This window comes from Eleutherodactylus coqui, chromosome 4 (genome assembly GCF_035609145.1).
Source record: "Eleutherodactylus coqui strain aEleCoq1 chromosome 4, aEleCoq1.hap1, whole genome shotgun sequence".
Taxonomy (NCBI): Eukaryota; Metazoa; Chordata; class Amphibia; order Anura; family Eleutherodactylidae; genus Eleutherodactylus; species Eleutherodactylus coqui.
This window is the reverse complement of record NC_089840.1, coordinates 207,106,846-207,133,855: the sequence shown is the minus strand read 5'-3', so window position 1 is coordinate 207,133,855 and position 27,010 is coordinate 207,106,846.

Below are 27,010 nucleotides of genomic sequence, written 5' to 3'. Positions count from 1 at the left end.
TTTCGTCCACTTTGACATAACAGTTACCCAGTCGGGAAGTGTCAAAAGATTTGAAGTCTTTACCAAGTATCAATGGAGTGACAAAGTGTCTGACATGATTAGAAGGATGATAGACAAGTTTGGTCAAGACACGTTTAAGTACAGTGCTCAGGTGGTCATTTTTTTTCCTTCTTCTTTGTAAATTCCAGATAATGATACTGTGGAGCTGTTTCATACAGGGCCGCAATGAACCTATAGTAAATAACAAATGCGAAAAATGTAACTTTACACATTAAATGCTACATCACCAAAATCACTCAAATGGTCGTACAGTTCTAGTGACTGAGAAACATATCCTATGTTGGACTGGGTTATCATGGGGCAACCAGAAGAAATTACTACCTAGTGGCCCATGTTCTAGCACTACACTCTGTACACGTGTAACCAATAAGCACTAGTAAGTTACCAGTAAACGTGTATAGACTCCCCGTAACAAGTGACCTGCTCTACTGTCAGGTGGAGGGAGTTGTCTCTTTTTCCTCACGGTCTTCATTATGGCTTAGCATCACTATAATATCAGTGCTTAGGCTTACTGAGGATATTCCGCCTCCATTTGTGCCAGTCTGAACCAAATGTTCTAGTTTCAGATAATTAAATGGGAATGGCATTCTTGATTTCTTTTTTATTATATCTGATTGATTAATTTCCCAAACTAACTCGTGGCATCCTATGCCAGCTTAAATGGACAATAACTTTACAAACAACTTGCACTTGTATAGTAGCCAGTGCGATAACTAGCAAAACTGATTTTTAAAAAAAATTTACTTAAAATTATATTTGTGTGCTGAAAAATCAGTGCTGGCCACTTGGAGCCTCCCTCCTGGGTTGTTCATGAAATACATGATGAAAAAATGTAACTGTAGGCGCAATCTCTTTTCTCAAAGAGACAGGAGACGTATTTTTAAGCTTCACTCCTGTTTTTATTATGAATTTATCCAGCATATAATAATAGACACGTTTTGGGCTGTTGCAGAACCTGTATATAAAAACCTCAGCACACTAATATCAATGTAGCCACATTGATATTGGTTTTCTGAGGTTTTTATATACACATTTGCTACTCTTGTTTGTCTGACATTACAGTTTTCAGTGTGTTGCCTTACAGCACCCAATTAATTGTGATTTTTAAAAAATTCAAGCTGTCTGTTTTCTTTCATTGTTATTACTGGCATTTCCGAAGATTAATGCCAGTGACTGAAAAAAACTAAACGATAAATGCATAACTCACAGAAAAGGAAGCCAAATACGCACCACCCGATAACATAGTAACATAGTTTGTAAGACCAAATGAAGACAATGTCCATCTAGTCCAGCCTGTTTATCCTCCCATGTTGTTGATCAAGAGGAAGGCGAAAACCCCAAAAGGCAGGAGCCAATTAGCCCTTTTGGGGGAAAAATTCCTTCCCGAATCCCTAATGGCAATCGGGCTAATCCCTGGATCAACCCCTAATAGTTCCTACCTGCCTGTATACCCGGATTAACAATTAACCTAAGATTTATAACCTATAATATCCTTCCACTCCAGAAAGACATCAAGTCCCTTTTTAAACTCCTCTATGGATTTTGCCATCACCACATCCTCAGGAAGAGAGTTCCACAGTCTCACTGCTCTTACAGTAAAGAACCCTTTTCTGTGTTGGCGAGGAAACCTGTTTTCCTCTAGACGTAGCGGATGCCCTCTCGTTACCGTCGCAGTCCTGGGTATAAACAGATCATGGGAGAGATCCTTGTTTTGTCCCCTCATGTATTTATACATAGTTACTTGGTCGCCCCTTAGCTGTCTTTTTTCCAGGGTAAATAATCCCAATTTGGATAGCCTCTCTGGGTACTCCAGTCCCTTCATTCCATGTATTAGTTTAGTTGCCCTTCTTTGAACCACCTCCAGGGGATAAACTGCAGTGCAGGCTCAATCACTATATACCTAAGTAGCATGCAGAAAGCCAGGTGCAATATGGGAGAGCTAAATGTTCAGCATCAATTACTTTAGCATCATAAACATAGTCCATTTAGTAACAGTCACATTGCAGTCCAGAGTGTCACGTCCATGCGGCTCACACACACCACACTCAGCATGGACGCAGGGTGATGTTAACAACTTCAGTATTAGATATATTTATGCACTGTAGAACTGTGCGCACCACAACTGAAATATGTAGCCCAGATGTAAAGCCCGTGCACCACCAGAGCACGGCGCAGGGCAACACTATGCAGATCAGTAGCACCACTCCAGGGGGGAAGAAAGCCTCGCCCTACCTAGCAGGGAGATGACAGGTCCCTGCCTAAAGCAGAGTCATCGCCACTCTGCGCCTGAAAAGTGCAGAGTTGATAGAAAACTACACTTCAACCCTACTCCTAGGCATGACTAATCCAGCATGCATCCATGCAGCAAAGGCAGACAGCACCAGCAGACTCTGCACATGGTGCATTAACCGTTGACCTGCTTAACAAGGCAACAGGTCTTTACCTGTGTTGAGGCCACCATGCCACAACACTGTCGTGACCAACAAGCCATGACAGAGAACTTCTCCTCTCACACCGTCTGAGGTCCCACCTGTCCTACTCAAGAGCCTCAAGCTGACTGCTAAGGGAATCACCTCCCTTCTACTAAACCTCGTCAGGTCCCACCTAATTAACAACTTGAACCACCATTTCCCTGCCAAAACACTTTTATAGGTCTGCTGGAGCCGGAAGCCGCAGGGCTGTTAGGTGGAAGGCAGCATGATAGGGTTAATGGGGAGGAGGGGGTTAATCGGAGAGGAGAATGCCGGGGGAAGGCGGGGCCTAATAGGGGAGGTTAAAAAGGGCGGCTAGAGCAGGAAAGGCATTACAGCGAAAGAAGAAGAGGAAGAAAGAAGCAGAAGGTAGAAGAGTGAAGAGCAGAAGTTACCCCTGAAGTGCCGGCAGACCCGAAGATTCCAGCGGACCTGAAGAGCCCAGCGGACGGCAGAAAAGCAGGAAGACCGAAGAGGTAGCGGGAGCAGCCCCGGAACAGCAAGCGAGAAAGGAAGAGCCCAAAGACCAGCCACTTACCGGGAGAAGATGGAGGCGATCCTCGCGAAGATCCGGGCAGCGGCAGTGGAAAGGGGTCTGGACTGGCTCGTGCAGCTCTCCGGTGAGGCCCTGGGAGCAGCGGCGGGGTCACCATCAGCGGCGGCAGACGCAGGGGCGGCAGCAAGCCAAGCAGCGGCGGCGGGAGGTGCAGAGGCAGATGGAGAGGTCCGAGCTGCGGGCAGAATGCCGACGACAGGTGCGGGGCCGGCGGCGGCAGCACCAGCGGGGCCAGCAAAAGAGCTGAGGCCGCGGAGGGTGCGTGCATCGGAGAGACTGAGCCCCAAGCACGCTCCCTCACGCAGGCAGAGAATGCGGAGTTCCTCTCCGGCCCCCCCACGTAGTAGGCTCCCCCCGGCAACACCAACAGGCAGGGGGAGCAAGGCGGGGAGGACTCCCGCCAAAAGACGAGGTACGGCGTACAGCGCGAGGCCCCGTGCTAAGAGGGGGGCGGGGCCAAGTGCTGCACAGAGAGCAAAGAGCCTGGAAAGAGTCGGGGGCTGCTCACCTGGAGGTGCATTGGAGGGGGAGCAGCCCTGCAGCAGTTCCAGAGAAGGGTGGCCCGCAGTATCTCGGGGTCGGTCGGCGGAGTCATCCGGAAGGCGGTCAGCAACGACAGAGGTGGGCCATGTTCAATCGGCACCAGGAAGATCGGCGGCGGTTGCGGTCCCAGCGGAGCGGTCGCAGCCCGGCATGAGTAGAATCCAGGAGGAACAGCAATACGGCGGGACGGCGGCTGGTGGGTCCACAGCCCCTACACAGCAAGGTGAGCTATGCTCTATGTCTGGTGTGTCCAGCAATGTTAGCCGCTTAGCTCATGCGGGGAGTATTATTGCGCAGTTTGCGGGGGGTAGTGCAGCGGTAGGTGACGCGCTAGGTGTAGGCGGCGAGACAGGGGCATTGCTGGGGGTTATGCTAGAGTTGTTGAGGAGGCAGGGGGTAGGCTACGCCCCGTCGCCTGTCACAGCATGGAGCTCGCCATGCAGTGCGTCATCCAGCATTGGGGACAGACCACGAGGACCGTTGGCTGGTGGGACTGGGGTAGGACAGGCGGTTGGGGTGACGCAACCTGCCCCGTTTTCGGGGCAGGTGTCAACGGGCGGCTCACAGGTGGGTGCACAATCCACGGGGGAAATTTCCCAAGTGGGGGGTGCTGGGGGGACCGTGGAGTTAGGTGGGACGGCTGGGGTTACAGTGGCGGTCCAGACAGAAAAGGACGGGGAGGGGGTCCGGTTAGACGACAAGGCCAAAGGCGAAGTCTACGTCTGCTTTGAGGGCCCGTTGGGGGCCCACCTGAAAAAAGAGGTTAGGGAGAAGATTTGGAGGGACGAATATGTGGAGATATTCTCCCTCCCCTTGGAAAAATTTAATTTAGACAAGGGGAAAAGGACAGAGTTCAAAAAAGAGGAGGAGGAGAAACGTAGGTGGCGCCTTACACCCCAGACGTTCGCAAATTGGCTGCAGGCGTTTACCATTTTAGCGAGCGTAATCGGGGAAAAAGCGCCGGACAATTGCTCCGGCCTTTTCTGCTATATGGACTCAATAGGAGAAGCGTATCTGGTGTATGGGGGGCAGACCTGGCTGCGATATGATGAGCAGTTCAGGCAGCGTAAAGCGGTGCGCCCATCTATCAGATGGGATCACAAAGACATAGGTCTATGGTTGAAAGTCATGGACCCTGCGCGTTTTGGGAAGCCCTTTCAGGGCAGTGCCGGGTCGTTCGGCTCGGCCTCCAGTTCAGCGGGGGGACAGGGGAGTTCAGCGGGGGGAAGTAGGACCGGGTACTGCTGGCAGTACAACGAGGGTCAGTGCAAGTTCGGGGCAACATGCAAGTTCTGTCATGCCTGCTTCCACTGTAGCGCAGGGTCCCATGGGGCAGCTAGATGTTTTAAGAAGGGAAAGGGAAGAGGCCCGGGGGGTTTTACAAAAAGGGATGACCCCGGTGATTCTGGTAGAGATGGTACCTCATCTGAGTAGGTACCCGGGTAGAGAGAGGGCGGAGTTACTGTTTAAGGGTTTTAGGGATGGTTTTCACATCCCGCCCCCGGTTCATGGGGTACCCTTTTCGTTAAAAAATTTACGTTCGGCGTTAGAATATCCGGAAGTGGTGACAGAGAAGCTAATGAAGGAGGTTAGGTTAGGGCGCATGGCGGGGCCGTTTAAAGAGCCGCCTGTGCAAGATTTTGTGGTGTCACCTTTGGGAGTGGTACCTAAGAAGGAGCCGAATAAATTTCGGCTAATTCACCATTTATCGTACCCAAAGGGGGCGTCTGTAAACGACGGAATAGACCCCGAGCTAGGCTCGGTTGTGTATACATCGTTTGATGCGGCGCTTTGTTGGATTCGGAAATATGGAAGGGGGGCGTTGATGGCAAAGGCTGACATAGAGTCAGCCTTTCGCTTGCTCCCGGTAACACAAGAAAGTGTGAGGTGGTTGGGGTGTTTTTGGGCAGGGAGTTATTTTGCGGATCGTTATTTGCCCATGGGATGTTCCATCTCATGTGCGTACTTCGAAGCGTTTAGTTCTTTTCTAGAGTGGGTAGTGAAGGACACGGCGGCAGTGCAGTCGGTCATTCATTACCTGGATGATTTTTTGTGCGTGGGGCCTGGGGGGTTCGCCGGTTTGTGCGAACTTGCTGGGGACCTTACAATGGGTGGTGAAACATTTCGGGGTGCCTCTGGCACCCGATAAGACGGAAGGGCCCACAACTTGTTTAAGTTTTTTGGGCATCACTATTGATTCAGAGGCAATGGTGTGCCGCTTACCGGAGGAAAAATTAAGAAACTTACAGGAGGAAGTTGTTGCAGCGCGGGTGGCAAAGAAGATCACGCTAAAAGGCCTGCAGTCACTGCTGGGCAAGCTGAATTTTGCCTGCAGGATCATGCCCATGGGCCGGGTTTTCTGTAGACGACTAGCGTCGGCAACGGCAGGGATTCGGGCCCCCCACCACTTTATCCGTTTGGGAACTAGTCGCAAGGCGGATCTGGCAGTCTGGTCTGCTTTTTTGGAAAAGTATAATGGCAGGTCGGTAATTATGGGGGAGGTCAGTAACAACGTGGACTGGGAGCTCTATACAGATGCAGCAGGTAGCGCAGGGTTTGGGGCCTATTTTCAAGGCTGATGGTGTGCGGGGGAATGGCCGGAGCAGTGGAAGCAAGAAGGTTTAGTGCGGAACTTAGTACTGTTGGAATTATTTCCAATAGTAGTGGCTATCACGCTGTGGGGTAGCCACTTCCGTGATAGAAAAGTGAGATTCCACTGCGACAACATGGGGGGTGGTGCAGGTAATTAACAACCTCTCGGCGTCATCCCCCCTGTGGTTAACCTGCTGCGTCAGTTGGTGCTAGAGGCCTTGTCATTAAACATGTGGGTGGTAGCGGTGCACGTTCCAGGTGTCGAGAATTCAATTGCGGATGCTCTCTCTCGATTTCAGTGGAAGCGGTTCCGGACACTGGCGCCGGGCGCGGAGAAGGAGGGGAGGAAGTGCCCGCATCGAATCTGGAACGTGGTAAGAGCGGTCACTGGCTCGCCGCTGATAGAGCGGTCACTGGCTCGGCGGACTAGGGCGGCATATTGCGCAGCGTGGTGCGAGTGGGAAGAATGGTTGAGGCAGTGTGGGGGGGGGGCGTTCAGAGGAGGATAGAGTGGGCTTACTGTTGAGCTGTTTGGGAAAGAGCGCAGAATTGGGTCGGTCGGTGGCAAAAGTTAATCAGTTTATAGCGGGGGTGGCCTTCGGTTTTAAATTAGGGGGGGTGGGGGACGCGACAAAGAATTTTCTGGTAAGACAGGCGCTGAAGGGTCTGAGGAGAGGGAATGGGAGGCAGGACACTAGGCGGCCGGTATCTTTTGATGTCTTGGAAAAATTAGGGGAGGCGGTCGAAGTTATTTGCGGGAAGGAGTTCGAGCGGCGGTTGTTTAGGGTGGCTTTTTCATTGGCATTTTTCGGGGCCCTACGGGTAAGCGAGTTGGTGTCACCTAGCAAGATCTCGGGGGGCGGCCTGCCAGCGGTCATACACGCGGGGGGGAACGACTTGGGGAAAAGGAGGTTCAGGAATCTGTCAAGGGACATAAGGTATGACTTTCTTAGACTTCAAGCGTCATACCCGGGAGTAGTCGTAGTGTGGTCTGAAATTGTGCCGAGGAAAGTTTGGAGGGGGGCGCTGTCTGAGAAGGGCCTAAATAGAGCGAGGGTTAAGCTGAACAAGGAAGTGTCGCGATTCGTGGGAAGCAAAGGGGGGATAGCGGTTCGGCATATAGACCTGGAAAAAGGGGTGGGCAATTACTGGAGGTCAGACGGCGTTCATTTAAATGACATTGGCATAGACTTATGGCTGGAGGGAGTGCAGGAGGGCATCGAGTGTGCGCTATTGGTGTGGAGGGCGGTGCAGGCTCAAGGGGGTCGAGCCTCGCTTGCTGTGGCGGGGGAGAGGCCCTTGGAGCCCGTGTAGAAGGTTAGTGGGGGAAGGCAGGGGCTACATAGCCCCTTCCCCCCTTTTGTTATTGGTGAATCGTGGCCTGTCGCCTCCTGGGTTACAGGGCGGAGCCCTGATAGTCGGTGGGAGAGGCTAGCCAGGGGTGGCTAGCCGGCCTCATGGTCGGGAAGAAACCGCGGCCGGAGGTTAATTGGGAGTGTGGTTGGTCTCCCTAGTCTGCCGACCTGCGGCGGGAGGAAAAGGTTGATGGAGATAGCGTCGCCTGAGTCAGCCAAGTTGCGGCGGGTGACCGGGACAGCTATTTCCTTGTTGGTGTGAGGCGGCAGGATATTTTAGAGGCGGGGTGGGCTCCAAGGTCCTCTTCTCAGGCTTGCCTTGGGGGAATGTTTGTTATAATGTTTTGATATATTTTAAAAGGGTAAAATGCGTTTAAAATGTGTATTAATGTTGTTTGTTTTAATAAATGGCTGCTGTTGCCAAATTTTATCCAACAGATGGTGTCGGTGGTCTGTACGGGTAATGGTAGGTGGGGGATGTAAGGGGAGGGTCATAGCAGCGACGACTCCGTTATACCCGGGTCAAGGTCTGCCGGAGCCAGAAGCCCGCAGGGCTGTTAGGTGGAAGGCAGCATGATAGGGTTAACGGGGAAGAGGGGGTTAATCGGAGAGGAGAATGCCAGGGGAAGGCGGGGCCTAATAGGGGAGGTTAAAAAGGGCGGCTAGAGCAGGAAAGGCATTACAGCGAAAGAAGAAGAGGAAGAAAGAAGCAGAAGGTAGAAGAGTCCCGCCCGCCCGCCCGTGAGGAAATCGGGTGGGGGGTGGGGGAGGACCAGGGGGAGAGCGTTTTCGTCATAGCAGCGGGGGAAGGGCCCTTGGAGCCCGTGTAGGTGGTTAGTGGGGGAAGGCAGGGGCTACATAGCCCCTTCCCCCCTTTTGTTATTGGTGAATCGTGGCCTGTCGCCTCCTGGGTTACAGGGCGGAGCCCTGATATTCGATGGGAGAGGCTAGCCAGGGGTGGCTAGCCGGCCTCGGGGTCAGGAAGAAACGGCGGCCGGAGGTTAATTGGGAGTGTGGTTGGTCTCCCGAGTCTGCCGATCTGCGGCGGGAGGAAAAGGTTGATGGAGATAGCGTCGCCTGAGTCAGCCAAGTTGCGGCGGGTGACTGGGACAGCTATTTCCTTCTTGGTGTGAGGCGGCAGGATATTTTAGAGGCGGGGTGGGCTCCAAGGTCCTCTTCTCAGGTTTGCCTTGGGGGAATGTTTGTTATAATGTTTTGATATATTTTAAAAGGGTAAAATGCGTTTAAAATGTGTATTAATGTTGTTTGTTTTAATAAATGGCTGCTGTGGCCAAATTTTATCCAACAGATGGTGTCGGTGGTCTGTACGGGTAATGGTAGGTGGGGGATGTAAGGGGAGGGTCATAGCAGCGACGACTCCATTATACCTGGGTCAAGAACCTTCTACTGGACATATCTGTTACTATTTTACCACAGCATGTACAGCAATTATCTAATATCCTTCTACTGGAATTCTTACAAAGCAGTTCCAGTCAAGTGTATGGTAGTACCATTATGCTTAAACATCTTGAGTGAACAGTGGAGGTTCCAGTGTGTGAACTACCACCAATGTAAAATTTTGACATGTCCCTGTGACAATAGTTTGTTACATTTGGAAGGTCATAGCAATGGAACACTTGCCTTTTGTATAGTTTTCTAGCATATACTCTGTTAATCTCTCAAGCACATCAAGAAATATTCCCCAGTGCTTTCTCCCAATGACATCACATAGTTCCGAGAAAAAGAACACACTTGATGTTCGGTAATTTTTTTGAAATAGCTAGAAATATGAAAAAAGAAGAATAGTGAATTATCAACAATGAGAAAAGAAAATACACATTGGCATACAATTTATTATTGCCCTGATTCATGAAAATTAATATAGATATAAGGGAAGGTGCTCCCATGCTGGCATAGACTCCACAAGGCCAATGAAGGTGTTTTGTGGTATGTTGCATCAAGACATTAGCAGCAGATTCTTGAAATGCCTGCATTAAAGTTAAAATTGATTTTTATGACAGTTGTGCCTGAAATTACAAGTTTTGGCGACTAAACAGGGGTTGGGGAGCGTTCCGTTTCTGCTCCATACCTTAAGGCAGCCTGTCCACAGCCGGGACGGAATATGGCTAGCGATATTCCGCTGTGGTGGAGGAGGGGGGAGCACTACAAGGTCTCCGCGATGAGCCTATCTAAATGATAGGCTCACTGCAGAGAATCGTGGCATGCCACAATTTGAACCACACGAGTGGAGAATCGCTATGATTCTTTGCTCGTGGACATCAGGCAATGCTTTCCATGAATCTATGGAAAGCGTGTCATGCGAGCTCCGAGTGCGACCTATCGCCGGAGATCTCACAATGACAACTCAGCCGTGGACAACCAACCTAAGTGTTGTGGTGCTGACAGCAGGTACTGGAACAGCTGATTGGCTGGACTCCAGACGGTTAACTGTTGATGACCTGTCCTGTGGATAGGTTATCAATTGCATTTGCCTGGAAAACCCCTCTAAAGGATCTGCTGCTGAAGACTTGGTGTGGCATTTAACAGGTCACTTTCAATGGTCTTGTGGAGTCCTTGCCTCAATCTATCAGAGTTGTTTTGGCAGTATGAGGGGGTTATACAATATTAGGCAGGTATTTAGAATATCATGGTGCATGTACTGTATATAATCTGTTACATACCTTTTCTGCAATGGCTACTATGAGAATGTGCTTCATATCCCATGGTAGGTTGGTTAAATTCTTGATCAGTTCATCTGGTGGTCTTCTCTCATTATCCAGTGATTGAACATCTATCATTGCCAGGCAATTTTCAAACTTTTTGACATAAAGTTTATTATTGTCTAGTCTGCTTGGCCATGCCTTTATCTTATCATGTAAAGAAGCAGCAAGGTTCAGATAGACTTGACATTGCTGATCAAGTGGATTTCGTCTGATTTCACACTCTGTTAATGTCAGAATTTTCATGTACTTCTTCAATTTCAAGTCATTGCATTTGTATATCCGAAAATATATTGCAACTAAAAACCAAAAATATAGTTTTCTATAGATTGTTGAATCGTACTTTTCTATCAAGCTTCTGGTTTGCTTTTCAAGGGTTTGGAAATGTAAACGGTCATCGCTGCAAAAGTTTATTATGTTTTTCTGGATTAAGTTTGTCAATCGTTTCGCTGCACGGTTCCGGCTATTTTCATTGGTGCTGAAGCAACAACTGAGAAGTTCATCAGGAGACGTTAAAGAACTTGTAATTTCAATTAGAAAATTACCATCTATTGAGAATAAGAATAAAAAGAATCAATATATCTGCAGGTAAACTATCATTCAAAAAATTCTGATTGCTCAATAAAACATAGCTGTCACTGACCAACAGCAAACTGAGACTTAACTTTTATTATTCGTGAAGTCACTTTCAAATGCACTTAGTTTCAGCCCATACTTGGTCTGTGTTTCACAAAATGTAATATGCACCTAATGCAAGTCTATGTATTCATAGATATATTCCATACTTTTCAGAGACATTTAAAAAAGACACACAGGGCATGTGCTAATTTTTTCTGTACTACATGAAAACTATGCCCATTATAGTCTATGGAAAGTAAAAATACAAATACATCCTTATGCCATCATTATTGTCATCAGTATTTGCTTAGCTCTCGAAATTGCATTCATTGGTATTATGAACCCAATAATTTTCAATGGTTTACTTCCCATTTGTAATGTTTTCACTCATGCAATGTTGCGAGAAAAAAAATTGCGGCATGCCCTATCTTTCTGCATTTTTAAATCTATGTTTTTGCATTCCCTTGGAACACCTTGCCTATTGTTTTCAATGGGATCTTATAAGAGATCGCATGGCACTCGGATGCCATATGATGTGCCTGTGAATGTGGTGTGATGTTCCCTATTGAAATCAGTAGGAAACAATTGTGATCCTCTGACACACATGAAACAAGGATTGCAATTTCACAGAAGTGATGTGAGGCGTTTTTGAATGAAAAATGCCTTGCATCGGTGTGTAAAATGCATGTTGGCAAGCGCAATATCAGGCTGAGTTTCTTGGCCCAATGTCACCCTTCTCTGTGTGAATATAGCCTTAGGGCTCCTGCACACTTACTTTTTTCTTGCACATTTTTTTTACACTGCGATATCGCAGCATTTTTGAATGCGATTGTCAATGCAACTTTCTAATGTTAAAAACGCCTCGCACAAAAATTGCAAAGCACCAACTTGCGATGCGTTTTTAACATTAGAAAGTCCCATTGACAATCGCGTTAAAAAATGCTGCGATATCGCAGCGTGAAAAAAAAGTAAGTCGATGTGAGTCCTTACATTGATAAAAATCCACTCAACAGAAAAGAATATAAGTCCAAAATTTAATGGGCCGTTGCTGTTGGCAACACTGCTGTCAAACTGGGATAAGGCAATTCAAGCCGGATAATGTTAAAATAATCCTCCAACTCTGGACAAAGAAAGATGACTGAACCACTTCTCTGACTACCTGATTGTGCGATGGACGGCGCAGGGGCAGACACAGGGTAAACTTATTAGTGACTTCCCAGATCCTAAACTTGTGCAAGAGGAAGCCTAAACCCCTCCCAGGCATGGTTCTGCAAGGCCAAAAACACTTTACTGCCACCACTGACCATTTACTGCCAGGTCAGTCTGCCACTAAGGTTCTGCTCACTGACTGGATATAGACCCTTTCTTGCTTTCCAGCAGCCCAAACAATTCCTATACTTTTCAGGGTCTAAGGATTGTTTTTAGAGCCACTCACAGACTAATAAAGGTTGAAGGCCTAATTCTAAAAAGGTAGTGGTTATACAAGTACATTAAAAAGGGGTAATGTACAAAGGATAAGGAACATGCAATATACTCACATAACAGTTACTGAAAATAAAATGGATACAATAATAGAAGTACCAGTTCTTATGAAGTTGGTTTCGATCGACCTTGTTGCAAGAAGCACATGGAAATGTATGGATAGTCCTGTATAGGAAATACAGCTCCCTGCTTCTGACAGCTTGGGGTGTAAAGACTCTGCAAGCTGCAGTACTGACCATCCCTCCATGACATCAGGGAGAGGCCAGCTGAGCGAATGCACAAATCTTCCAGATCAAAACAGAATTCAATATTTTGCCTGGATTTTCCTAGGAGGCACTATAGGAGGAAATCTATGGCCACCATATTTAGTAACATTGTTATCTAACATCATATATAGAATATTATCAGTTCAACAGGTATGAGATTCCACGGGTTCCTGAAATCGCACAACAATGGGAGTGGATGACCAGTTTGGGGCTAAACTTCTCGGATGAATCATAATTACAGTTATTAATTTTCCTCTGCATGATTCCAGTAACTGATGTCCGAGATGCTCAGACTAGTGACTGTATATTGAGTGAATAGGGGGAAACAATGGGGAAGCTTTTATCCAATGGTAACTTCTTTAAGGGGAGACAAAGGTCATCATCACCAATGTTAATGCCATATCCCTGACTGTCACAAAAAGTAGGATGAGCAGAATAGAGAAAGAATGGTGGAGCAACCCCAGGGAAAAAATAGAAAAAGAAATTGAGGACAGTGTCCTCCTTTTGGAGCATAATGGACTGAAGTCTTTAAATGAAGAGTTGAGTTCCAATATATAGCAGGTGCAGCTGACTACAAGTAGCATCATACCTGACTGGGTAGACATTTAGATAAGAAATACACAAAAAGTTAACAAATTTGGGCGTGACCTAGAGACATACGTAATATGTCTGTATGCTGACAAACCTTCTCTCAAGACATCCGTTAGTATCCAGACGTGTGTCCCTAGCAAGTACTGAGGAAGAGGTCTGCTGGCCTCGAAAAGTGTATATATGCTGGTTTTATAAATCAGAGACATTTGGCAAAATCTATCTGATGTAATCATATATGTCTGTAGGTCATGCCTCTGACCCCCTCCCCAAGTAAAGGTGGTCTATCCATGCACCCGACCCCCCCTTGCCAAGTAACAATGGTCTCTCCATGCCCCTGCCCCCCTCCCCAAGTAATAGTTGTCCCTCCATGCCTCTAACCACCTACCCAAGTAAAGGTGGTCCCTCTGTGCCTCTGATGCCTTCCAAAGTAATGATGGTCCCTCCATGCCCTGACCTCTTCTTCAAGTAACGGTAGTCCTTGCATACCCCTGACCCGCACAAATAATGGTGGCTCCTCTATGTCCTGACCCTGACACCCTCTCTAAGTATAGGTGGTCCCTTTCTGTCCCTGAGCCCCCTACTCAAGTAATTGTGGCCACTTTGGTCAAAAGTAAATAAAGCTCAGTAAGGCCACCTGTCCACGGCCGCAATGGAATATCGCTAGCGATATTCTGCCGCGGATGAGTAAGGCCGCCTGCAGATGGCCAGGTCGGATACAGCTATGAGAATTCTCGCAGCGGGACCCGACCAGAGCCCCTGCAGAGAGCAGCGCGAGCACTCACCTCTCCCGCGGCCCCGGCTCTTTCATGTGCCGTCTGCCGGCGCATGCGCAGAGCGGAGCCGGCGGCCGGTGAATGACAGTAGAGCATGCCGCGATTTGTTTGCCGGCCAAATAGCGGCCAAATAGCGGCTGTCTGCATAGGATTGCGTTTGTTAACGCAATCCTATGGCAGCTTCCAGCGGTGGAAATCCCACCGCGGAATTTCCGCCCATCTGCAGGCGGCCTTAGGGGGAGCACTGACAGGTCTCCTAATAGATAGGCTCACTGCAGAGAATCCTGGCAAATCGCAGCATGCTGCGATTTCAATCCCGCGAGCGGAAAACCACTATGATTCTCCGCTCGTGGACGTCGGGCTGCACTTTCCATAGTTAGCCTATGGAAAACTTTTCATAGTGTGATCCATGGGCGATTTATCACAAGTGGATAATCGCCCGTGGACAGGCAGCCTAAAGGATGCTACAATTTTTTTCTTTTAGTTTTAACCCCCTCCTGACTAGATTTCCAGGGGAGTTGGGTGGTGGAAGGGGATAGGTGGATGGGTGGGTGAACTTCTCTATCGGTTCCTTAGGCCGGCTGCACACGAGCGTGACGGGCTCCGCCGCGGAATATTCCGCGGCGAAGCCCATCACGGCGCCCCCCAGAGACCCCATACTTACCAGCGGATCCGGCGTTTTCGCTTCCGCATGACGCTTCTCCGCCCACCACCGCCACGTCACATGACACGCCCACCGCGTCACATGAAAGCAAGTGGGGTTATACACTTCTGTATGGCCACATTAATGCACTTTGTAATATACATCGTGCATTAAATATGAGCCATACAGAAGTTATTCACTTACCTGCTCCGTTGCTGGCGTCCCCGTCGCCATGGATCCGTCTAATTTCAGCGTCTAATCTCCCGATTAGACGCGCTTGCGCGGAAGGGTCTTCTCCCATCTGTTCGGTCCGGCACGAGCGGCATTCTGAGCCTCCTGATTAGCTGGAATTGGCACACGTGACGGGGCGGAGCTACGCGATGATGCGTAGAAGGGGGCAGAGCCAGAACGCCGCTCATGCCGGACTGAACAGATGGGAGAAGACCCTTCTGCGCAAGCGCGTCTAATCAGGAGATTAGATGCTGAAATTAGACGGAGCCATGGAGACGGGGACGCCAGCGCAGGGAAGGTAAGTGAATAACTTCTGTATGGCTCATATTTAATGCACGATGTATATTACAAAGTGCATTAATATGGCCATACAGAAGTGCATAACCCCACTTGCTTTCGCGAGACAACCCCTTTAACTTTTGGCTGGAGTTATTAACATTTACTAAATTCCTAGAAAAAGTAGTTTCTACTTTAGAAACAAATATAATGCAATAAGTATATGTGAGTACAAGTTATGGAAGTTTCAATCCTCTGTGTTGATAGATAAGCCCCCCTGTAAACCCACCTTTTCTGTATACTTAAAAAAAATTATTTTGCCTAAAAATATGTATTAAAATTATATTGGTTCTGTTTTGAAAACCGAAGTCCTTACTGCACCTAAACTACTTATATGAGCGGCTTCTAACCTTACCTATTGTCTCCTCTTCTCTGGTAGTTTGTAAGCACTTGTGAGCCGGGTCCTTTCTCCCATTGTACCAATTTTTCATTCACCTAGTCATGTTTATTGCTCTTGTTGTTTCTTTGTTATCTACAGTAAACTCTTTTCCTATGTATAGCTCCTTGGAATTAACCCCTTGGTGACAGTCCATATGTCTTTTTACAGAGGTCACTCATGGGACTTATTCAGATGTATATGCCTTTTTATGGCACTGCACCAGAATACAGACACGGGTCCCCTGTGCCGGAAGGGAGTGGGGGCTCGGCTCTCTGATGCCATGTTCATAATGACCCATTTAAAAAAAAAAGTTAGTACATTAGTAAATCCACACATTGCACACCATGAAATATGAGAAACATGGCGAAAAAAGCTAATTTTGCATATCTTGCCTCTCAAAGAACAGAATAGAAAGAGATCAAAACTAAGAATCACCAAATGGTACCATTAAAAAGGACCACTTGTCTTGCGCAGCACCGAAGACGGAAAAAAATGTTAGGATTAGAGAAGAGCGAGCATACTTGTCCGAGCTTGATGCTCGCTCGAGTATTAGGGTGTTCGAGATGCTCGTTACTCGAGACGAGCACCACGCGTTACTCGAGTCAATTACATTTCCTTCCCTGAAAGTTTTGCGCCATTTTCTGGCCAATAGACATTCAGGGAAGGCATTACAACTTCCTCCTGTGACGTTCCAGCCCTATCCCACCCCCCTGCAGTGAGTGGTTGGCGAGATCAGGTGACCGACGAGTATTTAAAGCTTTCCCGCCTGCGGCTCGCCTCAGACACACTCTGGCAGAGATTAGGGAGGGTGCTGCTGGTGCTATAGTTAGAGTGTTGGCATCTTCAAGAGCCCCAACGGTCCTTCTTAGGGCCACATCTCAGCGTGTGCATTACTGTTGTGGCTGCTGTGAGCAGTTTAGCTCATTTTTTTTTCTTTTTATATTGGGCATGCAGGCTATAGCGTTCTCAGGCTGCAGTCTGTACTACGTAGTATAGGGGCAGTATTGATCAGGCAGAGACAGTGGGTAGTGTACAAGAACCCTAACAGTCCTTTTTAGGGCCACATCTTACCGTGTGCATTACTGTTGTGGCTGCTGGTAGCAGTTTTGCACCATTTTTTTTCTCATCTTGGGCTCTGCAGAGTATTGTGTTCTCAGTCTGCAGCCAATTATACAGAGTATAGGGGCAGTATTAGTGAGACAGAGACAGTGCTAGTGTAGAATCCTGTCAATAAGTACCCCAAAAAAGCTCCTGCTTAGGGCTATCTGTGACCGTCTGCATTTAACTCTGTGGCTGCTGGCAGTTCTAGTACCTCACTACTGCACAGCTAGGCCTGCTTGCAGGCTTCTGTATTATTTTTGGTCCTGGGTGCAGTTTGTGTAACATAAGTGCTGTTTCCCTCCAACTGCACTCCAATAATTCCAAAATTGTTTACACCGCTGTGTGTCTGCCGTCAACTGCATGCACAGCGGACGGCGACAGCCCCCGATAGAGGGAAAGTCAGATGCACGATATACAGCCTGCATTGCATTTCCCAAAAATTAGAAGAAAAAAAACACCTTACGGCTAGCTGTGACTCTCTGCATTTCACTGCGTGGTTGCTGTCAGTTCAGGTGCATCACTATTGCATATTGCACAGCTAGGCCTGCTTGCAGGCTTTCATATTATTTTTTGTCCTGGGTGCAGTTTGCGTAACATAAGCGCTGTTTCCCTCCAACTGCACGCCAATAATTCCCAAATTTTTTACACCGCTGTGTGTCTGCCATCAACTGCACGCGCAGCGGACGGCGACAGCCCCCGATAGAGAAAAAGTCAGATGCACGATATATAGCCTGCATTGCACTTTCCCAAAAGTTAAAAAAAGAACAAAACCTTCTTACGGCTAGCTGTGACCCTCTGCATTTCACTGCGTGGCTGCTGTCAGTTTAGGTGCATCACTATTGCATATCGCACAGCTAGGCCTGCTTGCAGGCTTCCGTATTATTTTTTGTCCTGGGTGCAGTTTGTGTAACATAAGCGCTATTTCCCTCCAACTGCATGCCAATAATTCCAAAATTTTTTACACCGCTCTGTGTCTGCTCTATTCATAATCCACCATGCTGAGGGGTAGGGGTAAGGCTAGAGGACAGGGACATGGACGCGGTCGAGGACGCGGATTTCCAAGTGAGGGTGTGGGCATAGGCTGAGTTCCTGGTCCAGGTGAATCGCAGCCGGCTGCTGCGGGATTAGGAGAGAGGAAACTTTCTGGGGTCCCCAGCTTCATATCACAATTTTTGGGTCTACGTCGTAGACCTTTATTACAAAATGAGCAGTGTGAGCAGGTCTTGTCGTGGATGGCAGAAAGTGCATCCAGCAATGTCTCCAGCAACCTGTCTTCTATGCTGTCCACTGCTGCAACTCTGAATCTTCTCGCTGCTGCTCCTTCTTCTTCCCAGCCTCTTCACTCCATGAAAATGACACATTCTGATGACCAGGCAGACTCCCAGGAACTGTTCTCGGGCCCCTGCCCTGATTGGGAAAAAATGGTTCCTCTCCCACCAGAGGAGTTTGTCGTGACCGATGTCAACCTTTGGAAAGTTCCCGGGGTCTGGGTGATGAGGCTGGGGACTTACGGCAACTGTCTCAAGAGCTTTCAGTGGGTGAGGAGGTCGATGATGATGATGAGACACAGTTGTCTATCAGTGAGGCAGTAGTAAGGGCAGTAAGTCTGAGGGAGGAGCGCACAGAGAATTCGGAGGAAGAGCCGCTGGACGATGAGGTGACTGAACCCACCTGGTTTGATAAGCCAACTGAGGACAGGTCTTCAGAGGGAGAGGCACGTGCAGCAGCAGGACAGGTTGGAAGAGGCAGTGGGAAGGCCAGGGGTAGAGGCAGGGCCAGAGCGAATAATCCCCCAACTGTTTCCCAAAGCAACCCCTCGCGACAAGCCACCGTGCAGAGGCCAAGGTGCTCAAACGTATGGCAGTTTTTCACTGAGAGCGCGGGCGACCGACGGACAGTGGTGTGCAACCTTTGTCACGCCAAGATCAGCCGGGGAGCCACCACTACCAGCCTCACCACCACCAGCATGCGCAGGCGTATGATGGCCAAGCACCCCACAAGGTGGGACGAAGCCTGTTCACCGCCTCCGGGTTGCACCACTTCCTCTCCCCCTGTGCCCAAACCTGCCACTGAGATCCAACCCCCCTCTCAGGACACAGGCACGAGCGTCTCCCGGCTTGCACCCACACCCTCACCTCCGAAGTCCTCAGCCCCATCCAGCAATGTCTCTCAGCGCAGCGTCCAGCTGTCGCTAGCACAAGCGTTGGAGCGCAAATACGCCGCCACGCACCCGCACGCTCAAGCTTTAAACGTGCACATTGCCACAGTGATCAGCCTGGAGATGCTGCCGTACAGGCCTGTGGAAATGGAGGCTTTCAAAAACATGATGGCGGCGGCAGCCCCGCGCTACTCGGTCCCCAGTCGCCACTATTTTTCACGATGTGCGATCCCAGCCCTGCACAACCACGTCTCCCGCAACATTGTATGCGCCCTCACCAACGCGGTTACTGGGAAGGTCCACTTAACAACGGACACGTGGACAAGCACAGGCGTGCAGGGCCACTATATCTCCCTGACGGCACATTGGGTTAATTTAGTGGAGGCTGGGACCGAGTCAAAGCCTGGGACCGCTCACGTCCTACCCATCCCCAGAATAGCGGGCCCCAGCTCGGTGCAGGTATCTGCGGCGGTGTATGCTACCTCCACTAAACCTTCCCCCTCCTCCTCCTCCTCCTCCTCCTCCTCCTACGCAACCTCTACCTCTCAATTAAGATGTGTCAGCAGCATGTTGCCAGCAGTCGCTGTCGCACGGCAGCACAGCGGTGGGCGAGCGTCAGCAGGCCATTCTGAAACTACTCAGCTTAGGAGAGAAGAGGCACATGGCCCACGAACAGTTGCATGGTCTGACAGAGCAGACCGACCGCTGGCTTTCGCCGCTGAGCCTCCAACCGGGTATGGTCGTGTGTGACAACGGCCGTAACCTGGTGGCGGCTCTGCAGCTCGGCAGCCTCACACACATGTGCCATGCCTGGCCCACGTCTTTAATTTGGTGGTTCAGCGGTTTCTGAAAGGCTACCCACACTTGTCAGACCTCCTCGGCAAGGTGCGCCGGGTCAGCGCACATTTCCGCAAGTCCAACACGGACGCTGCCACCCTGTGGACCCTGCAACATCGGTTTAATCTGCCAGTGCACCGACTGCTGTGCAACGTGCCCACACGGTGGAACTCTACGCTGCACATGTTGGCCAGGCTGTATGAGCAGCGTAGAGCTATAGTGGAATACCAACTCCAACATGGGCGGCGTAGTGGGAGTCAGCCTCCTCAATTCTTTACAGAGGAGTGGGCATGGATGGCAGATATCTGCCAGGTCCTTGGAAACTTTGAGGAGTCTACCCAGATGGTGAGTGGCGATGCTGCAATCATTAGCATCACCATTCCTCTGCTATGCCTGTTGAGAAGTGCCCTGCAAAGCATAAAGGCTGACGCTTTGCGGTCGGAACAGGAGACTGGGGAAGACAGTATGTCGCTGGATAGTCAGAGCACCCTCATGTCTATATCTCAGCGCGTTTTGGAGGAGGAGAAGGGGGAGGAGCCTGAGGAGGAGGAGGGGGAAGAGACAGCTGGGCCCACTGCAGAGGGTACCCATCCTGCTTGCCTCTCATCTGTTCAGCGTGTATGGCCTGTGGAGGAGGAGGCTGAAAGTGATCTTCCAAGTGAGAACAGCGATGTGTTGCGTACAGGTACCCTGGCATACATGGCTGACTTCATGTTAGGATGCCTTTCTCGTGACCCTCGTGTTTGACGCATTCTGGCCACTACGAATTACTGGGTGTACACACTGCTCGACCCACTGTATAAAGAGAACCTTTCGACTCTCATTCCCGAAGAGGAAAGGGGTTGGAGAGTGATGCAATACCACAGAGCCCTGGTGGACAAACTGATGGTAAACTTCCCATCTGACAGCGCTAGTGGCAGAAGGCGCAGTTCCGAGGGCCAAGTAGCAGGGGAGGCACGGTGATCAGGCAGCATGTTCAACGTAGGCAAGGGAACACTCTCCAAGGCCTTTGCCAGCTTTATGGCTCCCCAGCAAGACTGCGTCACCACTCCCCAGTGAAGGCTGAGTCGGAGGGAGCACTGTAAAAAGATAGTGAGGGAGTACGTAGCCGATCGTACCACCGTCCTCTGTGACGCCTCTGCTCCGTACAACTACTGCGTGTCAAAGCTGGACACGTGGCACGAACTTGCTCTGTATGCCCTGGAGGTGCTTGCTTGCCCTGCCGCTAGTGTCTTGTCAGAGAGGGTGTTTAGTGCAGCTGGGGGAATCATCACGGATAAGCGTACCCGCCTGTCAACTGACAGTGCCAACATGCTTACACTCATAAAGATGAACAAAGCGTGGATTTCCCCAGTCTTCTCTTCTCCACCAGCGGAGAGCAGTGTTACCTAAACATTCTTTTCGCTGCAACCGCGGATGCAAGCATTGTTCTCTATCACCGTAAAAAAGGGACATTTACCTTTGTCAATCTGTGTATGATATTAGTCCTCCTCCTCCTGCTCATCCTCCTGAAACATCCTGTCATCACGCTGAACTGCCAATTTTTCTGCGACCCAAAAGGCTCATTTAACTTTTTTCAAACAATATTTCTACGTTTATATTTCTATATTTCTATATTTTCTAACCAAAGCATTGAAACTTCAACATGAACCAATTTTTTTTAACAGGGCTGCCTCCAGGCTCCGTTACAAATTAAGCCACAGTAAGCTAAAATATTAATGGGTTTCACCTGCCCTCTCGGTTGAGCAATTTTTCTGTGGTACATTTGTACTGTTGGTACAGTAATTTTTTGGGCCCTCGCCTACACTGTAATCCAAGTAATTTTTCTGGCCTTCGCTACACTCATGGCACACCAATGTGTCAGGGGTTGGCCTACTCTCTTGCTACAGAAATGTAACTCGGGTCTGCCTGCCTATACTTCTGCCACACTAATGCTACAGGGGTCTGCCTATACTTCTGCTCCTGAAATGTTACTGTGGTCTGTCTATACTGTTACAACTGAAATGTTACTAATACTGGGCTCTGCCTATACTGCTGCTACTGAAATGTTACAGGGCTCTGCCTATACTGCTGTAACTGAAATGTTACTGGGGTCTGTCAATACTGTTTCTACTGAAATGTTACTGGGCTCTGCCTATACTGCTGCAACTAAAATGTTACTGGGGTCTGTCAATACTGTTACTACTGAAATTTCACTGGGCTCTGCCAATACTGCTGCAACTGAAATGTTACTGGGCTCTGCCTATACTGCTGCTACTGAAATGTTACTGGGGTCTGTCTATACTGCTAATACCGAAATGTTAATGGGCTCTGCCTACACTGCTGCTACTGAAATGTTATTGGGGTCTGTCTATACTGCTGCAACTGAAATGTAATTGGAGTCTGTCAATACTGTTACTACTTAAATGTTACTGGGCTCTGCCTATACTGCTGCAACTGAAATGTTACTGGAGGCTGTTTATACTGCTGCAACTGAAATGTTACTGGGGTCTGTCTATACTGTTACTACAGAAATGTTACTGGGCTCTGCCTATACTGCTGCAACTGAAATGTTACTGGGGTCTGCCTATACTGCTGCAACTGAAATGTTACTGGGGTCTGTCTATACTGCTGCAACTGAAATGTTACTGGGGTCTGTCAAAACTGTTACTACTGAAATGTTACTGGGCTTTGGCAATACTGCTGCAACTGAAATGTTACTGGGGTCTGTCTATACTGTTGGAACTGAAATGTTACTGGGCTCTGCCTATACTGCTGCAACTGTAATGTTACTGGGGTCTGTCTATACTGTTACTACTGAAATGTTACTGGGCTCTGCCTATACTGCTGCTACTGAAATGTTACTGGGGTCTGTCTATACCGTTACCACTGAAATGTTACTAATACTGGGCTATGCCTATACTGCTGCTACAGAAACGTTACTGGGGTCTGTCTATACTGTAACTACAGAAATGTTACTGGGTCTCTCTAGACTTCTGCAACATAACTGTTAGTGGGGTCAGCTTATACCTTTGCAACAGGAATTTTACAGGAGTCTGTGCATAGTATGGGTGCACAACGGTTTCCCATTGCGGTGTTCTATGTATCTGGCCATAACAAAAAAAAAACAGACTGACTAGGGCATGGAGTGTGGGCCGAAGCCCACCTGTACTTTATCTCACGTTACCGAAGCTATCTGGGGCACTGCATTGGGACAAACAAGAGGAGCGATACAGCGCTAATGAGACAGCTACGCTAGCATTGGAGTCCGTTCTAGGCCCGCGATTGCTGAGGGTTTGTGCAGAGGCCTATGTCCTGGGTGCAGTGAAAGTGCGCTTCCTGCCTACGATTGCTGAAACTGTATGCTGAGGCCTATGTCCCGGGGGAACTGCAACTATGCCAGGTTGGGGCTGTGCAACTTTTTCCAGGCTAATCCAGTCAGTGCAGCAGGGAAAGAAAACGTAACTGATTTACTTAGCCAGCTTAGCCTTTCTGCAGGCAAGCGTATAATTTTTTCGGCCTACAGTGTGCGTTACAGTACCACTGTCGGCTTTCAAGTGCAGGCCAATAATCGCCTAATTTTTTTACAACGCTCAGTGTCTACTGTATTCGAAATACACAATGCTGAGGGGTAGGGGTAAGCCTAGAGAACGTGGCCGTGGGCGAGGACGCGGAGGTCCAAGTGAGGATGTGGGCACAGGCCTCATTCCTGGTCCAGGTGAATCGCAGACGGCTGCTGCAGGATTAGGAGAGAGGAAAGTTTCTGGGGTCCCCTGCTTCATATCACAATTTTTGGGACCACGTCGTAGACCTTTATTACAAAATGAGGTTTGTGAGCAGGTCCTGTCTTGGATGGCAGAAAGTGCATCCAGCAATGTCTCCAGCAATCTGTCTTCTACGCCGTCCACTGCTGCAGCTCTGAATCCTGTCGCTGCTGCTCCTTCTTCCCAGCCACCTCACTCCATGAAAAGGACACATTCTGATGAGCAGACAGACTCCCAGGAACTGTTCTCGGGCCCCTGCCTTGATTGTGAAAAATCGTTCCTCTCCCACCTGAGGAGTTTGTTGTGACCGATGCCCAACCTTTGGAAAGTTCCCTGGGTCTGGGGGATACGGCTGGGGACTTACAGCCAAGTACTAAAATATGTGGGTGTCCAAGCAGTTCTCTCCAGTTAGTTGTTGATCTAAAAACTGATTGTGTATTCAGGGATCTACAAGGACAATCAGTCTAACATGATTTTGTACTCAACATTATCTATTATAACAATAGTTCCACCTTTATCAGAGATTTTAATGACTACTGATTTATCCTCTACAAGACTGACTTATAGCAGTCTTTCAGAGATTGAATTATACCTACTGTATGTTATGGCGACTCTCTAGTTCCCGAGTTACAACCTTAGTAATAATATCACCCATCAAGGCTATTCTGATGAGCAGGCAGACTCTGCTGTCCTCGGCCCCATCCAGCAATGTCTCTCAGTGCAGCGTCCAGCTGTCGCTAGCGCAAGCGTTGGAGCGAAAGCGCAAATACGCCGCCACGCAACCGCACGCTCAAGCACTAAACGTGCACATTGCCAAATTGATCAGCCTGGAGATGCTGCCGTACAGGCTTGTGGAAACGGAGGCTTTCCAAAACCATGATGGCGGCGGTCCCACGCTACTCGGTCCCCAGTCGCCACTATTTTTCCCGGTGTGCCGTCGTAGCCCTAAAGCAGCACTTCTCCCGCAACATCAATCGTGCCCTCACCAACGCGGTTACTGGGAAGGTCCACTTAACCACGGACACGTGGACAAGTACTGGCGGGCAGGGCCACTATATCTCCCTGACGGCACATTGGGTGAATTTGGTGGAGGCTGGGACCGACTCATAGCCTGGGACCGCACACTTCCTACCCACACCCAGAATTGCGGGTCCTTCCTCGGTTTTGGTATCTGCGGTGGTCTATGCCACCTCCTCTAATCCCTCCCCCTCCTCCTCCTCCAAGAATGAAAACATTCTTGGCAAATGGTTAAGCTTTGGTCCCTCTTGCGGCAGTCCAAGAATTTCACCTAAACCGGCACAATAGGAATCCCCCCCCCCCCCCTTAATCCTGGCCACAGTTCCGAAAACCAACTAAATACAACCGGGGTCGTATTCGCTTATCCCTAGCTGAAGCATTCAGCCGACCGGTAGAGCAATAGCGGCTTCCATCTTGTTGGCACTGATAATAATTACATATTGTAGTGTTCAGCTGAGGTAGGAATACAGCCGATTATAGAACACAGCATCCCTGCAGGGCTGGGGACAGAGTAGCAGCAGGCACATATCCTTGGTGGAAGCAGGCCAGCTGAGATCCACATACTCCCGGATTGATTTTGGACTGATTGATGAGGCCTTTACTTGTGATCATCTTTGGTAATTCCTGACAAAGATGAGTGGTATAGCCAGAAACATGCATTGCTAACACTTTGAAATGGTCAACAGAAAACATATGAATGAAGCCTTTCCATATTTCTGATTGAGATGAGGAGGAGTTCCAACTTTTAGTTCCTAGAATATCCTTTTCATTGCTATTTCATTGCCCCTCGTGTCTCAGAAAATACCAGCTTTTCCACATTGCTGTTGTCGCTTCCACTTTTGTTCTGTGGCTTCACTGTTGTCCATTGGCTCTTATTCGCATCTGAAGGTTTGATTTTGCCCATGGAGGCAAAATTCACAGTGGAAGCGGGGAACCCAGCCTGACCCTGGGCCCGCTAACGTGCTTCCCACACAGACTATAGGAGTCCTGGTCATGGTGTCTTGGCCTTGTAATGCCACCTCCTCCTCCAGCTTTGGGTCAGGGGATCAGCAATGCGCATCATGTATTTTCTCTCGTGTTACCACAGTTATCGGTGAAACTTGTTTGGGCCAAAGGAGAGGAGCGTAACTGCATTAACGTTACAGGGGTCTGCCTATACTTTAGCTGCAGAAATGTTACAGGGGTCTGTCAATACCGCTGCAACATTAATGTTTTTGGGGTCTGCGTATACTTCTGCAACTAAAATGTTACTGTGGTCTGTCTATACTGTTACTACTGAAATGTACCTAATACTGGGCTCTGCCTATACTGCTGTCACGGAAATGTTACTGGGGTCTGTCTGTACTGTTCCTACTGAAATGTACCTAATACTGGGCTCTGCCTATACTGCTGCTACGGAAATGTTACTGGGGTCTGTCTATACTGTTACTACTGAAATCTTACTAATACTGGGCTCTGCCTATACTGCTGCAACTGAAATGTTACTGGGCTCTGCCTATACTGCTGCTACGGAAATGTTACTGGGGTCTGTCTATACTGTAACTACAGAAATGTTACTGGGGTCTACCTAGACTTATGCAACATAACTGTTAGTGGGGTCAGCTTATACCTTTGCTATAGGAATACTTTAGGGATCTGTGCATAGTATGGGTGAAGTTTTCCCATCACGGTGTTCTACGTATCTGGCCCCCCCAAAAAACCCAGTCTGACTCGGGCATGCAGTGTGGGCCGAAGCCCACCTGTATTTTATCTGACATTAGCTCAGCTATCTGGGGCACTGCAATGGGATTTATATATGTACCGTTGGTGGGTTCCAGGGAGCCACCCATGCTGTGTGTGCACACAGACTTCCCATAGGGGAGTTGTACCTGCCTGTGACTATTAATTAAAAAAAAACATTCTGACTCGGGCATACAGTGTGGGCCGAAGCCAACCTGTATTTTATCTAACGTTAGCTCAGCTGTCCGGGGCACTGCAAAGGGATTTATTAATGTACCGTTGATGGCTTCCTGGGACCCACCCATGCTGTGGGTGCACACAAACTTCCCATAGCGGAGTTGTACCTGCCTGTGACTATTAATTTAAAAAACCCAGTCTGACTCGGGCATGCAGTGTGGGTCAAAGCCCACCTGTATTTTATCTGACGTTAGCTCGTTAGCTCAGCTGTCCAGGGCACTGCAATGTGATTTATTTATGTACCGTCGGTGGCTTCCTGGGACCCACCCATGCTGTGGGTGCCCACAGACTTCCCATAGCGGAGTTGTACCTGCCTGTGACTATTAATTTAAAAAACCCAGTCTGACTCGGGAATGCAGTGTGGGCCGAAGCCCACCTGTACTTTATCTGACGTTAGCTCAGCTGTCCGGGGCACTGCAATGGGATTTATTTATGTACCGCTGGTGGGTTCCAGGGAGCCACCCATGCTGTGGGTGCACACGGACTTCCCATAGGGGAGTTGTACCTGCCTGTGACTATTAATTAAAAAAACCCAGTCTGACTCGGGCATGCAGTGTGGGCCGAAGCCCACCTGTATTTTAT